Raw genomic sequence first — 19249 nt, 5'->3', positions numbered from 1 at the left:
ATAAAGCCCCCCGCCCCCGATCTGCTATTGGTGGTAGCGTCTAGACCACCAATAGCAGAGATAGGAGGGGTGGCACCCCTGCCACCTCACTCCTATTGCTTCAAGGGGATCGTGGGTGTCAAGGACATCCGCGATCCCCTTTATTTTCCGGGTCACCGGGTCACTATAGACCCGTGTGACCCGGAATAGCCGCAAATCGCAAGTGTGAATTCACTTCCGATTTGCGGCGATCGCTGACATGGGGGGGTCTGATGACCCCCCTGGGCTTTTGTGCTGGTTGCCTGCTGATAGATATCAGCAGTCACCCCGGTCCGGTCCCCGTCCGGCGCGCGGCGGGGACCGAAATTCCCACGGGCTTACAGGTACGCCCTTGGTCCTTAAGTACCAGAGAGCAAAGGCGTACCTGTACGCCCTTGGTCCTTAAGGGGTTAAATAATTTTGGTATTGTTATATAGTTGTGAAAATCAGGAAGGGCAGCATCTTTGCCTTTCATCATTAATACACAACCTGATCTGGTAAACACAGTTACATTTGTGTGAATTTAAAGGGGTACTCCGGTGGTTAATTTTTTGACTATATGGCCTCTTCTTTGTAAGTTTAGTTTTTTTGCAATATACATGTGTTATATGTTTTGGCAGCATGTGTGTGTTTTTCTTACCTGTTTGTTTGGCAGGAAGTTCTGTAGTTCAAAGGGTTTTCTTTTACTGTTGTCCACAGTTCTGAGTCTGTTGTGGACAAGATGTCATAGCTTTTTTTTTCTCTGTCTGCATGAGGAGAAATAAGCCACGCCCCCTCATCTCATCCAGCTGGGTACACAGCTCCTCACTTCCCCTCCCCCTGCTCTGTATTCTAAGGACGCAGGTCTGCACAGGAGAAAGAACACAGAGAAGATAAGTGAAGGGGAGGATGAGAAGGTGCACGGGCTGGGGATGTATGGACTGCAGGGGAATAAATCTCATACTGGGAATGATCTCTATGGGGGAGATTTATCAAAACATGTGCAGAGGAAAACTTGCCCAGTTGCCCATAGCAACTAATCAGATTGCTTCTTTCATTTTTCACAGGCCTTCATAAAAATGAAAGCAGCAAGCTGATTGGTTGCTATGGGCAACTGGGCAAGTTTTCCTCTGCACATGTTTTGATAAATCTCCCCCTATATGTGAAGGGGGAGGGGGGGGGGGACTCCTGAATGACACATACTCGGAGTTGTAGCCCCTGTTGTGTGTGTGTGTGTGTATGCTAGTGTTTACAAACCAGTGTGCCTCCAGCTGTTGCAAAACAACAACTCCCAGCATGCCCTGACAGTCTTTGGGCATGCTGGGAGTTGTAGATTTGCAACAGCTGGAGGTACACTGGTTGGGAAACACTGTTCTAGCCTATTCAGCATACACATCATGTTACACCAGTGTTTCCCAACCAGTGTGCCTCCAGCTGTTTCAAAACTACAACTCCTAGCATGCCCAAAGGCTGTCAGGGCATGCTGGGAGTTGTAGTTTTGCAACACCTGGAGGCACCCTGGTTGGGAAACACTGGTGTATGCCTTACAGAGGTGTGGTGAACTACAACCCCCAGGAGACTACAGAGGCAGCATGCTGGTGTTATACCACAGACTGAAGACTCCTGAATGACACATGCTGGGAGTTGTAGTCCCTTTTCTGTGTGTATGACAGTGTATCCCAACCAAGGCTGATTATATTAGTGTGCTGTGTATAAGGGGGCTGACCCGGTAAAATAGTAGGATGGGTAAAGGGCGTAACAAACAAAAAAAATAATGAGCCGCCCCAAACCAGCAAGGCATGTGGCATGCTGGGATTTGTAGTTTTCAGCACAGCAAGAAACAGGAAATAGAAGCAAAGATAGGAAAACAAAGTGGGGGATAAAAAGACAACAAAGAACGGAAATAGAATAGGCTAAACAACAAGAATAGAAATGAAACAAAATAAATAGGGTAAGTCACAAACGGAAAAACACGTTGACCACCGGAGTACCCCTTTAAGCTTTCCCAAGTCTCTACACCATCAATGCTCTCATTATTTATTTAAGATAATCTCTATACATATTAGACAGTCATCCTGTCCCACCAAAGTCAGTCAAATTTTAACTATTATGTATGGAGTCCTCTAGCCATGTAAGAACAGCTGAAATGTGCAGAGCTTGCTTTTCCCAAACATGCTAGGAAACTTTTCAAGCCAACATACATTTTTAGAAATCACTGAACCAACAAATTTATGACATGAGCCACGCAGCCATGTCATATTCTCTAAAAGCAGTGCAGTGTTCCTACTATTGTCTCTGTCTATGTTGCCCAGTTAATTTGCCGATCAATACAGAACAGTAACCGACTCGCTGTGTGGCTTCTCTTACCCTGATTCATCAAGTGCATGGCAGTGCTTTAGCATACACATATTAAAGGAGAGAGATGGAGTGACCATTTAGGAAGAAGTGGATTAGGCAGAAAAGCATGCAGTGTTTGTACCAGATGTGCACAATTCCAGACATGTTACTATAAGCCCTTGGCCAACAACATGTACTGTGATTGGTCATAATTGCTGCTTCTCGTATTAATGGTGGAGTGCACAGTGTCACACAATTCCAAGGTGCACTGTGGTCAGACAGAAAGGAAATTCAAAAAGAAAGCAACTTCCTGTGGATCATAACAGCAGCTGAAAAGTACTGGAAGGATTAAGATTTTTTGATAGAAGTAATTTACAAATCTGTTTAACTTTCTGGCACCAGTTGAATAAAAAAAATAAATGTTTTCCAGTGGAGTACCCCTTTAACCTGTTGGGGACAGAGGGCGTATATGTCCTGGTACTTAAGGATAGAGGGCGTACCTGCTTGCCAGGCGGTGATCGGACCGGGATTACTGCTGATTAGAGATGTCGCAAATTGTTCGCCGGCGAACAGTTCCCGGCGAATTTTGCATGTTCGCGTTCACATCGCCGGGTGAACATATGTGAAGTTCGATCCGCCCCTATACTTTAACATTGCAGTAAACTTTGACCCTGTGAGTCAGAGTCAGCAGACACATTACAGCCAATCAGCAGCAGTCCCTCCCTTCCAGACCCTCCTACCTCTTGCACGGACGCCATTTTAGCCTCATTCAGCATGCTGCAGGCTTAGGAAGTGGAGGGTTAGAGAAGCTGCTCCTGCTGTATAGGGAAAGCGATAGCTAGGTTGCTGCTAGGTGGTGTATTCAGGGTCCAGTTTACTCCTAAAGCACTAGTGTAACATCTGCTTTAAGGACAGCACCCAAAAAAGCCCTTTTTAGGGCTGAAATATATCAGTCCTGGTTGGGAGGGAACTGCTGGTTAAAAGGGGTACTCCAGAATCAAACTTAAAGTGTAGCTCCCACCAAGTTATATATAATCTAATATGTCCCTACCTATTAATAATCTAGCCCTAACCCCCTACCTGGCTTTAAAAACATTTTAAATCGCTTTAATAGAGCAGATTTAGTGCTTCTAAATCTGCTCTATCAAGCAGGGCAGGAAGCAGTGCTTCCCAGCAGGCACGACGTCACTGATGCCTTTCCGGGCGCTTGCTTCCGCCCTCAGATCGTCTATGCAGCGCTCCTGTCAGGAGCGCTGCATAGACGATCTGACAATAGCACGGCAGGCAGCTCCGGGGTCTCCTCCTCCCTGTTTAGCTGTGCATGTGCTATCCAGGGAGGAGGAGTAGAGGAGCATCGCCGGCCTGCCGTGCACGATATTACAGCCGGTGTGAGGTGGTTTTTTGCGCCCGTAGATCCATGCGTCCACCTCACACCGGCTAATATAAGACCTCAGATCAGACTTACCCATCCGGAGGATCAGCGCAGCAATGAGTGCTAGCGCTGCCTCCGGACAGGGTAACGGGGGTGGGCGGGCAAGGCCGCGCGCAAGGCCAGTGTTGCTGGCCAAAGCGCGCAGCCCCAGCTATCAGCGTGCTCGCTCTTGCCTGTTTGATTGACAGGCGGGAGCGAGCACAGCAGTGCCTGAATTTCGACTCATTGCCAGGCTGAAATTAGTCAAAATTCAGTGGTGACGTCACTGCTGAATGCATTCGGCCACTAGGAGGGCGACCCCTAGTGGCCGAATTTAAAAGTGATTTTAGACTTGTTTAAAATCACTTTTTTTAATTAAAGTATATTAGAGATATGTTGTAGTACTTAAGTACTACAACATATCAATTTTTGTACTTCATGACAGTGCCCATTTAAGTTCCTTCAAGCAACTATCTACTACAGTATTCAAATGGCTGAAAGTTATCAGTCCGTTAGTCTTGCAACAGCTGGAGGCACCCTGGTTGGGAGGGAACCGCTGTTTAAAAGGGGTACTCCAGAATCAAACTTAAGTTCCTTCAAGCAACTAACTACTACAGTATTCAAAGGGCTGAAAGATATCAGTCCGTGTGTTTTGCAACAGCTGTAGGCACCCTGGTTGGGGACCACTACTTAAAAGGGGAACTCCGCTGGCAAGCTTTTTTTCTTTAAAGCAACTAACTACTACAGAATTCAAAGGGCTGAAAGATATCAGTCCGTTAGTCTTGCAACAGCTGAAGGCACCCTGGTTGGGGACCACTGCATAAAAGGGGAACTCTGCTGGCAAGTTTTTTTTGCACATTGGCACACTAGTGCAAATTCCATTAGGTGTGACAGTTGTGCAAATTAAAAAAAAATTACTTTTTTGGCTGTTAAATAAAATCAGCCGTCACTGTTAGTTCATGTCACAGTTGCCATTTTTCCTGCCTGCAGGGCAAATTGTGTCACCCTAGTGCAAATCACATTAGGTGTGACAGTTGTGCAAATTAAAAAAAAAATACCTTTTTTGGCTGTTAAATAAAATCAGTCGTCACTGTCCGCCTCTCTGTCTCTCGCCTTGAGCAGTTCCTGCTCATCTGCCCACAGTCAGGTGTCTGTCAAGGAGATGTTTGAGCGCAAGAAGACAATGTCTCAAAGTCACCCCCTAGCCCGGCGTCTGACAGCTGGCTTGTCGGAACTGCTAGCCTGCCAGCTTTTACCATACAAGCTGGTGGAGTCTGAGGTCTTTAAAAAATTTGTAGCCATTGGGACACCGCAGTGGAAGGTACCCGGATGAAATTTTTTTTGCACAAAAGGCAATCCCCAACCTTTACTCCATTGTGCAAAAGGAAATTATGGCATGTCTGGCACACAGTGTAGGTGCAAGGGTCCATCTGACCACTGATACCTGGTCTGCAAAGCATGGTCAGGGCAGGTATATCACCTACACTGCTCATCGGGTAAACCTGGTGACGACTGCCAAGCATGGAATGCGTGGCTCTGCAGAGGAGTTGGTGACACCGCCACGACTTGCAGGAAGGCCTGCTGCCACTTCCTCTACTCCTCCTACTCCATCCTCTTCCATAACCTCCTCGGCCGAGTCCTCTTCCACTGCTGCGTCTTGCTCCACATCGCCGGCACCCCCCCCCCAGCTCCCCAGGTGCTATTCCACATCCCAGATACGGCAGTGTATCGCCATCTTGGGGTTGACTTGCCTCAAAGCGGAGAGTCACACCGAACCAGCGCTCCTGTCGGCCCTGAACGCACAGGTGGACCAGTGGCTGACTCCGCACTAACTGGAGATTGGCAAAGTGGTTTGTGACAACGGAACAAATTTGTTGGCAGCATTGAGGTTGGGCAAGTTGACACATGTGCCGTGCATGGCACATGTGTGTAATCTGATTGTACAACGCTTTGTGCTCAAGTACCCAGGCTTACAGGTTGTCCTGAAGCAGTCCAGGAAGGTGTGTGGCCATTTCAGGCGTTCCTACACCGCCATGGCGCACTTGTCAGATATTCAGTGGCGAAACAACATGCCCGTGAGGCGCTTGATTTGCGACAGCCCGACACATTGGAATTCAACACTCCTAATATTCAACCGCCTGCTCCAACAAGAAAAAGCCGTCAACGAATATTTGTATGACCGGGGTGCTAGGACATCATCTGCGGAGCTGGGAATTTTTTTGCCACGTTACTGGAGGCTCATGCGCAATGCCTATAGGCTCATGCGTCCTTTTGAGGAGGTGACAAACCTGGTCAGTCGCATCGAAGGCACCATCAGCGACATCATACCGTTTGTTTTCTTCCTGGAGCGTGCACTGCAAAGAGTGCTGGATCAGGCAGTAGATGAGCGTGAAGAGGAAGAGTTGAGGACACCATCACCACCAGAAACAGTCTTATCAGCATCGCTTGCTGGACCTGCGGCAATACTGGAAGAGGAGGAGGAGTCAGAGGAGGAATGTGGCTTTGAAGAGGAGGAGGAAGACCAACCACAGCAGGCATCCCAGGGTGCTCCTTGTCACCTATCTTGTCCCCGTGGTGTTGTACATGGCTGGGGGAGAGAAGATTATACCTTCCCTGACATCACTGAGGACGAGGAACGGGACATGAGTAGCTCGGCATCCGTCCTTGTGCAAATGGGTTCTTTCATGCTGTCGTGCCTGTTGAAGGACCCTCGTATAAAAAGGATGAAGGAGAACGACTTGTACTAGGTGTCCACACTACTATAAACATAAAGTGCCTGACATGTTACCACATTACAGCGAGGCAGAAAGGATTCAGCAGGTCCAAAATAAATGAAGAAGTATGCTGTACACAGCGTATAAGGGTCATGTCACAGCACAACAGGGATCTAACAGGGGAAGAGGTAAAAGTAATCCTCCTCCTCTTCCCACGAACACACCGGCAAGGACAGGAAGCTGTACAGACATGCTGTTGATGAAGGACATGCGGAGCTTTTTAAGTCCTACGCATCGCCACAGCCCTTCGGGGTCCACCCCCATCAGAGAACGACTTGACCGACAGGTAGTAGACTACCTGGCCTTAACCGCAGATATCGACACTCTGTGGAGCGATGGACCCCTTGACTACTGGGTCTGTCAGCTTGAACTGTGGCCTGAGCTATCCCAATTTGCACTCGAACTTCTTGCCTGTCCCGCTTCAAGTGTCCTGTCAGAAAGGACCTTCAGTGCAGCAGGAGGTATTGTCACTGAGAAGAGGAGTCGCCTTGGTCAAAAAAGTCTGGATTACCTCACCTTTCTCAAGATGAATGAGGGATGGATCCCGAAGGGACTGACACTGGGCGATACATTTGACTGAACAAGGCCTGATCAGATGAGCTGCCTTGGCCTGAAAATGGTCCACACGCTGCTGTATTTGAACTCTGAATGCCGGATGACTTGCGTGACTTATCCACCACCAACTAGGGTTCAAGCCGCAATGTTTTAGGGCACTTTCTGCCTGGCAAAACAAACAGAAATTTTCTGGCCTCTGCTGCTGCACTTGCTATGGTGCTGCAATTTTTCTGGCTGCTGCTACAGCTGCGGCTGAGACAATACCAAATTTTCCAGCCAGGTGTACATGCCTAATTTTTCTGGCCTCTGCTTCTGCACTTGTTATGGTGCTGCAATTTTTATGGCCGCTGCTACAGCTGCGACAATACCAAATTTTCCTGCCACGTGTACATGCCTAATTTTTCTGTCCTCTGCTGCTGCACTTGTTATGGTGCTGCAATTTTTCTGGCTGCTGCTACAGCTGCGGCTGCGACAATACCCAATTTTTCATCCATGTGTACATGCCTAATTTTTCTGGCCTCTGCTGCTGCACTTGTTATGGTGCTGCAATTTTTATGGCCGCTGCTACAGCTGCGACAATACCAAATTTTCCAGCCAGGTGTACATGCCTAATTTATCTGGCCTCTGCTACTGCACTTTTTCTGGTGCTGCAATTTTTCTGGCTGCTGCTACAGATGCAGCTGCGACAATACCTGATTTTTCATCCATGTGTACATGGCTAATTTTTCTGGCCTCTGCTGCTGCAATTGTTATGGTGCTGCAATTTTTATGGCCGCTGCTACAGAAGCGTCTGCAACAATACCAAATTTTCAGGCATGTGTACATGACTAATTTTTCAGGTACTCTCTGCTGACATCTCTGTCCATTTTTGCAACCGTGGATATTAGATGTATGCTAAGGGTAGCATGGTGGCTCAGAGGTTAGCACTGCTGCCTTGCGGCGCTGGGGCCTTGTTCAAATCCCACTATGTGCTGCCTCAAGGGGGGCTCTAACTATGGGCTGCCTAATATGGGGGAATCTTATGTGCTGCCTAAAGGGGAGCTCTAACTATGTGCTGCCTAACATGGGGGAATCTATGAGCTGCCTAAAGGGGGGATCTAACTATGTGCTGCCTAATATGGGTGAATCTATGTGCTGTCTAAAGGGGGGAATCTAACTATGTGATGCCTAAAGGGGGGCTCTATGTGCTGCCTAAAGGGGGCTAAAGCACGTTATTCCAAACCATTTAGGAATAATAGGTGATTTATGCCCTTTATGGATTAAAACCAGACTCTGCATCAACTATGTAATTTTCCATGGGAGTTTTGCCATGGATCCCACTCCGGCACGCCACAGTCCAGGTGTTAGTCCCCTTGAAACAACTTTTAAATCACTATTGTGGACAGAAAGAGTCCCTGTGGATTTTAAAATTCGCCTGCCCATTGAAGTCAATACCGGTTCCCCCGGTTCGCCGGTACGCGAACTTTTGCGGATGTTCGCGTTCGTGGTTCGAGAACCGAAAATTTTATGCTCGCGACATCACTAATGCTGATATCTATCAGCAGGCATCCCGTGACATTGCCTATTCAGATCGGCGATTTGCGGCAATTCTGGGTCTCTGATGACCTGATAGCTTGGAAAATAGGGATGATCAGAGGTGATCAGAGACAGCCCCGATCATCCTTAACCCCTTCAGGACGGAGACCATTTTGACCTTAAGGACCGGAGCGTTTTTTGCACATCTGACCACTGTCACTTTAAACATTAATAACTCTGGGATGCTTTTAGTTATCATTCTGATTCCGAGATTGTTTTTTCGTGACATATTCTACTTTAACATAGTGGTAAATTTTTAACATAGTGGTAAATTTTTGTCGATACGTGCATCCTTTCTTGGTGAAAAATCCGTAAATTTGATGAAAAATTAGAAAATTTAGCATTTTTCTAAATTTGAAGATCTCTGCTTGTAAGAAAAATGGATATTACGAATACATTTTTTTTTGGTTCACATATACAATATGTCTACTTTATGTTTGCATCATAAAATTGATGAGTTTTTACTTTTGGAAGACACCAGAGGGCTTCAACGGTCAGCAGCAATTTTCGGATTTTTCACAAAATTTTCAAACTCACTATTTTTCAGGGACCAGTTCAGGTTTGAAGTGGATTTGAAGGGTCTTCATATTAGAAATACCCCATAAATGACCCCATTGTAAAAACTACACCCCCCAAAGTATTCAAAATGACATTCAGTAAGTGTTTTAACCCTTTAGGTGTTTCACACGAATAGCAGCAAAGTGAAGGAGAAAATTCACAATCTTCATTTTTTACACTTACATGTTCTTGTAGACCCAATTTTTGAATTTTTACAAGGGGTAAAAGGACAAAATTGTTACTTGTATTTGTAGCCCAAATTCTCTAGAGTAAGCACATACCTCATATGTCTATGTAAAGTGTTCGGCGGGCGCAGTAGAGGGCTCAGAAGCGAAGGAGCGACAAGGGGATTTTGGAGAGTACGTTTTTCTGAAATGGTTTTTGGGGGGCATGTCACCTTTAGGAAGCCCTTATGGTGCCAGAACAGCAAAAAAAAACCACATGGCATACCATTTTGGAAACTAGACCCCTCGGGGAATGTAACATGGGATAAAGTGAACCTTAATACCCCACAGGTGTTTCACGACTTTTGCAAATGTAAAAAAAAAAAAAAAAAAAAAAATTTTACCTAAAATGCTTGTTTTCCCAAAAATGTTTTATTTTTAAAAAGTGTAATAGCAGAAAATACCCCTAAAAATTTGAAGCCCAATTTCTCTGATTCAGAAAACACCCCATATGGGGGTGAAAAGTGCTCTGCTGGCGCACTACAGATCTCGGAAGAGAAGGAGTCACATTTGGCTTTTTGAAAGCAAATTTTGCTCTGGGGGCATGCCGCATTTAGGAAGCCCCTATGGTGCCAGGACAGCAAAAAAAAAACCACATGGCATACCATTTTGGAAACTAAACCCCTCGGGGAACGTAACAAGGGGTTAAGTGAACCTTTATACCCCACAGGTGTTTCACGACTTTTGCATATGTAAAAAAAAAATAATAATTTTTACCTAAAATGCTTGTTTTCCCAAAAATTTTACATTTTTAAAAAGGGTAAAAGCAGAAAATACCCCCCAAAATTTTTAACACAATTTCTCCCGAGTACGGCGATACCCCATATGTGACCCTAAACTGTTCCCTTGAAATACGACAGGGCTCCAAAGTGAGAGCGCCATGCGCATTTGAGGCCTAAATTAGGGACTTGCATAGGGGTGGACATAGGGGAATTCTACGCCAGTGATTCCCAAACAGGGTGCCTCCAGCTGTTGCAAAACTCCCATCATGCCTGGACAGTCAACGGCTGTCCGACAATACTGGGAGTTGTTTTGCAACAGCTGGAGGCTCCGTTCTGGAAACAGTGGCGTACCAGACATTTTTCATTTTTATTGGGGAGGGGAGGGGGGCTGTGTAGGGGTATGTGCATATGTAGTGTTTTTTACTTTTTATTTTATTTTTTGTGGTAGTGTAGTGTAGTGTTTTTAGGGTACAGTCGCACGGGCGGGGGGTTCACAGTAGTTTCTCGCTGGTAGTTTGAGCTGCAGCAGAAAGTTTGCGGCAGCTCAAACTTGCAGCCAGATACTTACTGTAATCCTCCGCCAATGTGAGTATACCCTGTACGTTCACATTGGGGGGGGGGGGACATCCAGCTGTTGCATAACTACAACTCCCAGCATGCCCGTTGGCTGTCGGTGACTGCTGAGAGTTGTAGTTTTGCAACAACTGTAGGCACACTGGTTATGTATCACTGAGTTTGTGACCTAACTCAGTGTTTCACAACCAGTGTGCCTCCAGCTGTTGCAAAACTACAACTCCCAGCATGTACGGTGCATGGTGTACGGTGACTGCTGAGAGTTGTAGTTTGCAACAGCTGGAGGCACACCGGTCGTGAAACACTGAGTTAGGTAAAAAAAAACTCTGAGTTTCACAACCAGTGTGCCTTCAGCTGTTGCAAAACTACAACTCTCAGCAGTCACCGACAGCCAACGGGCATGCTGGGAGTTGTAGTTATGCAACCAGCAGATGCACCACTACAACTCCCAGCATGCACTTTAGCTGTTTGTGCAAGCTGGGAGTTGTAGTTATACAACAGCTGAAGGTACACTTTTCCATAAAAAAATGTGCCTCCAGCTGTTGCAAAACCATAAGTCCCAGCATGCCCATAAGGGAATGCTGGGAGTTTTGGTTGTCTGCCTCCTGCTGTTGCATAACTACAGCTCCCAGCTTGCCCTTTTTGCATGCTGGGAGCTGTTGCTAAGCAACAGCAGGAGTCAGTCCCTCGTCGTCACCGCCGCCGCCGCTGCTCCTGGGGCCCCGATCCCAACATTGACGCCGGGGATCGGGGTCCCCAGCACCCGGGGTGCACGTCCCGCACTCGCTCACGTCCTCCGGAAGAGGGGCGGAGCGGGTGCGGGAGTGACACCCGCAGCAGGCGCCCTGATTGGTCGGCTGGTAATCCGTCCGACGAATCAGGGCGATCGTGAGGTGGCACCAGTGCCACCTCACCCCTGCAGGCTCTGGCTGTTCGGGGCCGTCAGAGACGGCCCCGAACAGCCAGTAATTCCGGGTCACCGGGTCACTGGAGACCCGATTGACCCGGAATCGCCGCAGATCGCTGGACTGAATTGTCCAGCGATCTGCGGCGATCGCCGACATGGGGGGGCATAATGACCCCCCTGGGCGATATTCCGGGATGCCTGCTGAACGGTTTCAGCAGGCATCCGGCTCCGGTCCCCAACCGGCTAGCGGTGGGGGCCGGAATTCCCACGGGCATATGGATACGCCCTCGGTCCTTAAGGACTCGGGATGCAGGGCGTATCCATACGCCCTATGTCCTGAAGAGGTTAAGGATGGGAGTGAGGTGACAGGAATGCCACCTCATCCAATCCCCTGCCTTTGGTCAGTCAGGACCCCGCTCTTCCATTGGTAAGTTTTGATCCCCTGCTCTGCCCACCCATAGAAGTCCAGGCAGAGCGGAAGGGGGTGCAAAACTGCAAAGCTACAACTCTCAGCATGCCCAGATAGTCCAGGTATGCTGGGAGTTGTAGTTCTGTAACAACTGGCCCTTCAGATGTTGCAGAGCTACAACTCCCAGCATGCCTGGACAGTCTTGGCATGCTGGGACTTGTAGTTTTGAAACATCTGGATGGGCACAGTCTGGAGACCACTATACAGTGGTTTCCAAACTGTAGACCTCCAGATGATGAAAAATTACAATTCCCAGCATGCCCTGACAGCAAAGCATGATAAGCGTTGTAGTGCTGCAACATCTGGCCCTTTAGGTGTTGCCAAACTACAAGTCCCAGCATGCCAGGACTTAGCGGTCTCCTAACTGTTCTTCCCCAGTTGTTGCATAACTACAACTCCTAGCATGCCTTTCGACTGTCAGTGCATGCTGAGAGTTGTAGTTTTGCAACAGCTGTAGGCACACTGGTTGGGAAACACTGAGCTAGAGTCTGTTTCCTAACTCAGTGGTGGGGAACCACATCATATTTCAAGACAACAGTTTAGGGCCAAATATGGGGTATTCCCATACTTGGGAGAAATTGCTTTACAAATTTTGGGGGGCTTTTTCTCCTTTTACCCTTTATGAAATGGAAAAGTTAGGGGCTAAACCAGCATGTTAGTGTAAAAAAAAAAAAATGTTTACACTAACATGCTGGTGTTGCCCCATACTTTTCATTTTCACAAGAGGTAAAAGTAGAAAAAGACCCCCAAAATTTGTAATGCAATTTCTTCCGAGTACGGAAATACCCCATATGTGGACGTAAAATTCTCTGCGGACGCACAACACGGCTCAGGAGTGAGAGAGCTCCATGTACATTTGAGGTCTACATTGGTGATTTGCACAGAGGTGGCTGATAGTTACAGCAGTTCTGACAAATGCAAAACAAAAAACACCCACATGTGACCCCATTTTGGAAACTACACCCCTCAAAGAATGTAACAAGGGGCATAGTGAGCCTTAACACCCCCCCAGGTCTTTGACAAATTTTTGTTAAAGTTGGATGTGAAAATTAAAAATGTGTTTTTTTTCCTGAAATGCTGGTGTTTCCTAAATGTTTCATTTTCACAAGGGGTAATAGGAAAAAAGCCCTCAAAAATTTGTAACCCCATTTTTTCTGAGTAAGGAAATACCCCATATGTGGATGTTAAGTGCTCTGCGGGCGAACTACAATGCTCAGAAGAGAAGGAGCGCCATTGGGCTTTTGGAGAGAGAATTAGGCTGGAATTGAAGGCCATGTGCGTTTACAAAGCCCTCATGGTGCCAGAACAGTGGACAACCCCCCCCCCCCAAATGTGACCCCATTTTGGAAACTACATCCCTCCAGGTAATGTAACAAGTGGTGCAGTCAGCATTTAAACCCCACTGTTGTCTGACAGATTTTTTGAACTGTCGTCCAAAAAAATGAAACATTACATTTTTCATTTGCGCAGCCTACTGTTCCAAAGATCTGTCAAATGCCATTGGGGTGTAAATCCTTATTGCACCCCTTATTACATTCCATGAGGGGTGTAGTTTCCAAAATGGGGTCACATGTTGGTCCACTGTTCTGGCTCCACGGGGGCTTTTTAAATGCACATGGCCCCCGACTTCTATTCCAACCAAATTCTTTCACCAAAAGCCCAATGACACTCCTTCTCTTCTGAACATTGTAGTTCGCTTGCAGAGCACTTTATATCCACATATGAGGTATTTCCATAATCAGAAGAGATGGGGTTACACATTTTTTGTGGCATTTTCTCCTATTACCCCTTGTGAACATGAAAAATTTGGGGTAACACCGGCATTTTATTGAAAACATTTTTTTTTTCAATATTATGTCCCACTTTAACGAAAATTTGTCAATCACCTGTGGGGTGTTAAGGCTCACTTTACCCCTTGTTACGTTCCTTGAGGGGTGTAGTTTCCAAAATAGAGTGCCATGTGTGTTTTTTTTTTTTGCTGTTCTGGCATCATGGGGGCTTCCTAAATGCGACATGCCCCCCCAAAAAACCCTTTCAGCAAAATTCACTCTCTGAAAGCCCAATGTCTCTCCTTCCCTTCTGAGCCCTCTAGTGCACCTACAGAGCACTTTACATCCACATATGAGGTATTAACTTACTTGAGAGAAATGGCTTTACAAATTTTTTTGGGGGGGATTTTCTCCTATTACCACTTGTGAAAATGAAAAGTTTGGGGTAACACCAGCATTTTAGTGTTAAAAATAAAAATTTTCACGTCCCATTTTAGTGAAAGTTTGTCAATCACCGGTGGGGTATAAAGACTCAATTTACCCCTTTTACATTCCTTGAGGGGTATAGTTTCCAAAATAGTGTGTCTTGTGTTTTTTTTTTTTTTTCACTGTTCTGGCATCATGGGGGCTTCCTAAATGTGACATGCCCCACAAAATCCATTTCAGCAAAATTCGCTCTCCAAAATGCCATTGTTGATCCTTCCCTTTTGAGCCCTCTAGTGCACCTACAGAGCACTTTGCATCCACATATGGTATTTCCTTACTTGAGAGAAAATGAATTACAAGTTTTGGGGGGACCTTTTTACCTTTTACCCCTTGTAAAAATGAAAAAAATGGGGCTACAATACCATGTTAGTGTAAAAAAATTTTGATTTGGATTTTCCTCTTCCATTTTGCTGCTATTACTGTGAAACACCTAAAGGGTTAACAAACTTTCTGAATGTTATTTTGAATACTTTGAGGGGTGCAGTTTTCATAATGGGGTCCATTATAAGGGATTTCCAACATAAAGACCCTCATATTCACTTGAAAACGTAACTTGTCCCTGAAAAATTCAGATTTCGAAATTTTTGTGAAACATTTGAAAATTGCTGCTAAACTTTGAAGCCCTCTGATGCCTTCAAAAAGTAAAAACATGTCAACTTTATGATGCCAACATAAAGTTATCATATTGTATATGTGAATCAATATATAATTTATTTGACATGTCCCCTTTTCTTACAAGCAGAAAAATGCTAAATTTTCAAATTTTTCCTGAAATGTTCACATTTTTCACCAAGAAATGATGCAAATATCAATGAAAACTTACCACTAACATAAAGTAGAATATGTCTTGAAAAACAAACATGGAACCAAATTTATAAGTAAAAGCATACCAGAGTTATTAATGCATAAAGTAACAGAGGTCAGATTTGCAAAACAGGCTCCCGCCCTTAGGGTCATAATGGGCTCTGTCCCCAAAGGGTTAAGTTATTTTGTAGGAATGTGACATATGCTAAAACAATAGTGGTTAAGAAGACCACTGTAGCAGGCAGCTGCTGAAGGATTCTATTTTAGGACTAGATGTTGATTTTTCAATTCTTTGCCCACTTATCTAGCAGTGATGCCCACTACTATTAACCCCTTAAGGACCAAGGCCATTCTGGAACGTCCCCGCACCCTGGGCTTTAAGGACCAAGGACGTTCCAGAACGTCCTGGTGTTTCTCCGGTCTCTGCCGCGCGCTGGGCATAGATCGGAACGGCATGTCTGCTGTAATCATTCAGCAGGCATGCCGTGCAAATGCCTAGGGGGGTCCCGGGACCCCCGCATGTCGGCGGTCACGCAAGCGATTCAGGTCATTCGGGACCCGGTAATAAATGGTGATCGGCGGTGTACAATTCACCGCCAATCAACTGCCGTTGCTGGGGAGCGGTGACAATACTGTCACCGCCCCAGCAACGCTGCTATTGGCCGTCGATCGTCCAGCCAATAGCAGTCCGGCAGAGGAGGGGTTAACGGTCCCTTCCCGCTGCTGCACCCGCTCTCTGTGTTCAGTCAGCGGGTGCAGCAGTGAGGAGAAGACCGTGGATCCCCCCTCAGAGTTCCGGAGCCCCCTCAGGAGCCTTCGAAAATAGGAACAGTGGATTGCAGGGACAGGTAGGATTTAATAAAGTAAAATAAGTAAAAATAAATAAAAAAAAAAGTAAAAATACGTCCTAAAAAGGGTCCTATTAGGGTCTGATCCCTGACCCCGGGTCCTAATAGGGGTTCAGGGAGCTGCGTGAGCCATCCATTTTTTTTTTGGCCGCAGCTTTTTTTTTATAAAAAAAAAAAAAAAAACCCTGACCACCTAATAGGTTCCCCAGGGTCCTATTAGGGTCTGATCGCTTACCCCGAGTCCTATTAGGGGTTCAGGGAGCTTTGTTTGCCACCCCTTTTTTTTGGGGCCGCAGCTTTTTTTTCTATTACTGTTATTACACCAAGCACCACACACTACATACTTCACCGCCCCCCCCCGCACACACACACCCCCACCGTAGAAAAAAGGCGATGGCCCGCCGGGCATTTTCGGCAGCGGAGGCTTACGCTTTTTTAGCCTCCGACTCCGAATCTGCCAGTGAGGACGAGGAAGATCCTACATTTTTGTGTTATTCCTCGCCCTCCTCATCATCTAGTAGTGATGATGAGTTCCCTGTACGGCGGCGGAGACGCCGCCAGGCGAGACCACGCACCCCCCATGAGAGTGACCCAGTGGCCGACACTAGTACGAGTGGCAATGCCGCTCGTAATAGGAGTCCGGCCCCCCCAGACAAGTGCACCAGAGCCCCCTTCCGGTGACCCTGTCTGGAGCCCCCCAGAGGGTTATCAGCCACGGATTCCTGAGTTTGTTGGCGACTCAGGAATCCGGATTGACCATGCTGGCTTCACTGATCTGGACTTTTTTAAGTTTTTTTTCAGTGACTGCTTGGTCAATCACATGGTGGAGCAAACAAACTTGTATGCCCAGCAGTTCATTGCCCCCCACCCTGATTCGCTTTTGGCCAGGCCCAATGAATGGCGCGCCATTGATGCAGCGGAAATGAGGACATTTTAGGGCCTCACGCTGCATGTGGGCCTGGACAAAAAACCAAGTGCTCGTCATTACTGGAGCGGGGTCGTCCTCTATCAGACCCCGCTTTCCAGTATGGCGATGACACGGAGGCGGTTCGAGGCCATTCGGAAATGCCTGCATTATGCAGATAATGCGACATGTCCGCCCCGAGGTGATCCCGCCCATGACCGGCTTTACAAAGGAAGGGGGCCAAATTTTTGGAGGGCTACGTACCGTTCAGGAACCTCTCGGTAGATGAGTCTCTCATCAGTTTTAAGGGGAGACTCATCTTCCGCCAGTATATTCCCTCGAAGCGGGCGCGGTATGGTGTGAAACTCTACAAACTTTGCGAGAGTACCTCCGGGTACACTTGCAAGTTTAGAGTATATGAGGGATGAGATTCCCGTATTGAACCCCCAGAATGTCCCCCTACTCTGGGTGTTAGCGGGAAACTCGTTTGGGACCTTGTGCACCCATTGCAGGATAAGGGTTTCCACGTGTACGTGGATAACTTTTATACCAGCATCCCTCTGTTCAAATCCCTTTCCGCCAGATCCACGTCCGCTTGTGGGACCGTGCGGAAGAACCAGAGAGGCCTCCCTCTAAATTTTGCTAAGACGCCTATCCCCAAGGGTGAGTCCCGTGCCCTCACCCATGATAACCTGTTGTTGGTGAAGTATAAGGATAAGATAGATCTCTCAGATCAAGTCCTCAAGCCATACAACGCCATGTGGAAAACACGGCATGGTACAAAAAAGTTGCGGTCTACTTGGTACAGGTTGCCATGTACAACGCTTTTGTACTATCCCAGTACGCTGGCAACACAGGGACATTCCTCCAGTACCAAGAAGAAGTCCAAAGGTTCCTGATCAGGCCGGACTTCCCAAGGGTCTGGAGTTAAAGATGCCAGGATCGTCCCAGGCCAACACTTTCCAGGTGAGGTTCCCCCGTCCCCCCTCCCCCAGTGGAAAGAAGGGACGATCCCAGAAAAAATGCAGAGTGTGTTACAGGAAGGGGAGACGGAGGGACACCACCATTCAGTGTGACCCTTGCCCAGATAATCCGGGCCTTTGCATAGGCTGCTTCAGGGAGTATCACACTTTCATGGAGCCCTAAATTTTCCCTTTTTATTTGAATTTTCCATGATTTGACCAATGTACCAAGTCCAGTGTACATTCCAAAATATAACCCCCATAAATCACTAAATTGCGCAAAAAAACCTTAAAAAAAAAAAAAAAAACCCTAATAAGACCTCTGGGGGTGTTTTGTCAAAAATGGGTCATAGGTTACTGAGTCACTATCATCGGGGACTTTTTTATGTTGCCTCAAATGTGCAGCGCTCTCTCTCCACCTGAGCGGGTGCGCATTTGAGGCAGCACGTTAGGGACGGCCACACACATCACATTCCCAGAATGATGATTCAGAGCATAGGGTTTGGGGCGGGCATATTTTTTTTAGTTTTGGCTTTGCTCTGGGTCATCATTCTGGGAACATATCCTGTTTTATTATGTTTTATAATTTTCTGGCCTACTGTACCCCATATTACGGGCCTCTGTACCCCACCTGTCTACCCCAGTTACGGCCCGTTGTCCCCCATAGTGTTCCCCTATTTTAGGGCTCAGTGCTCCCCCCATTAACGCTCCTTGAGGGGGGGTCCCACATCCTGGCTCCATATCAAGGTCCCTGACTGCGCTCCCACTCAAGCAAAACCTGCTGTGCACCCGTCAAGCCTAAATCATCAAAAAATGAGGTATGTCCTTACTCCAAAGAAATGTATTTACAAATTGTGGGGTGTCTTTTTTGCTATTAACCCTTGTAAATATGTAAAATTTGTGGGGAAACACACATTTTAGTGAAAAATTAATATTATTTTTTACATATGCAAAAGTTGTGAAACACCTGTGGGGTATTAAAGGGGTATTCCAGGAAAAAAAATTTATATATCAACTGGCTCCTGAAAGTTAAACAGATTTGTGAATTACTTCTATTAAAAAATCTTAATCCTTTCAGTACTTATAAGCTTCTGAAGTTAAGGTTGTTCTTTTCTGTCTAAATCCTCTCTGATGACACCTGTCTCGGGAAATGCCCAGTTTAGAAGCAAATCCCCATAGCAAACCTCTTCTAAGCTGGGTGTTTCCCGAGGCAGGTGTCATCAGAGAGGATTGAGATAGAAAAAACAACCTTAACTTCAGAAGCTCATAAGTACTGAAAGGATTAAGATTTTTTAATAGAAGTAATTTACAAATCTGTTTAACTTTCTGGAGTCAGTTGATATATATAAAAAAGTTTTTTCCTGGAATACCCCT

General features: G+C 46.5%; 1 long non-coding RNA gene across 2 annotated transcripts in view; it reads left to right on the top strand.

The window, feature by feature from the left end:
- Positions 1–755: 755 nt before the first annotated feature.
- Positions 756–19249, top strand: part of LOC130272797 (uncharacterized) — a 38583-nt gene continuing 20089 nt past the window's right edge. For both annotated transcript variants that reach the window (XR_008843751.1, XR_008843750.1), the window contains exon 1: positions 756–914. This is a non-coding gene — a long non-coding RNA (uncharacterized LOC130272797). The remainder of the gene's footprint in view (positions 915–19249) is intronic.

The sequence above is a fragment of the Hyla sarda genome, chromosome 5 (assembly GCF_029499605.1).
Source record: "Hyla sarda isolate aHylSar1 chromosome 5, aHylSar1.hap1, whole genome shotgun sequence".
NCBI classification, from domain to species: Eukaryota; Metazoa; Chordata; class Amphibia; order Anura; family Hylidae; genus Hyla; species Hyla sarda.
The sequence above is the reverse complement of the archived record's forward strand: the minus strand, read 5'-3'. Positions and strand labels throughout refer to the sequence as shown.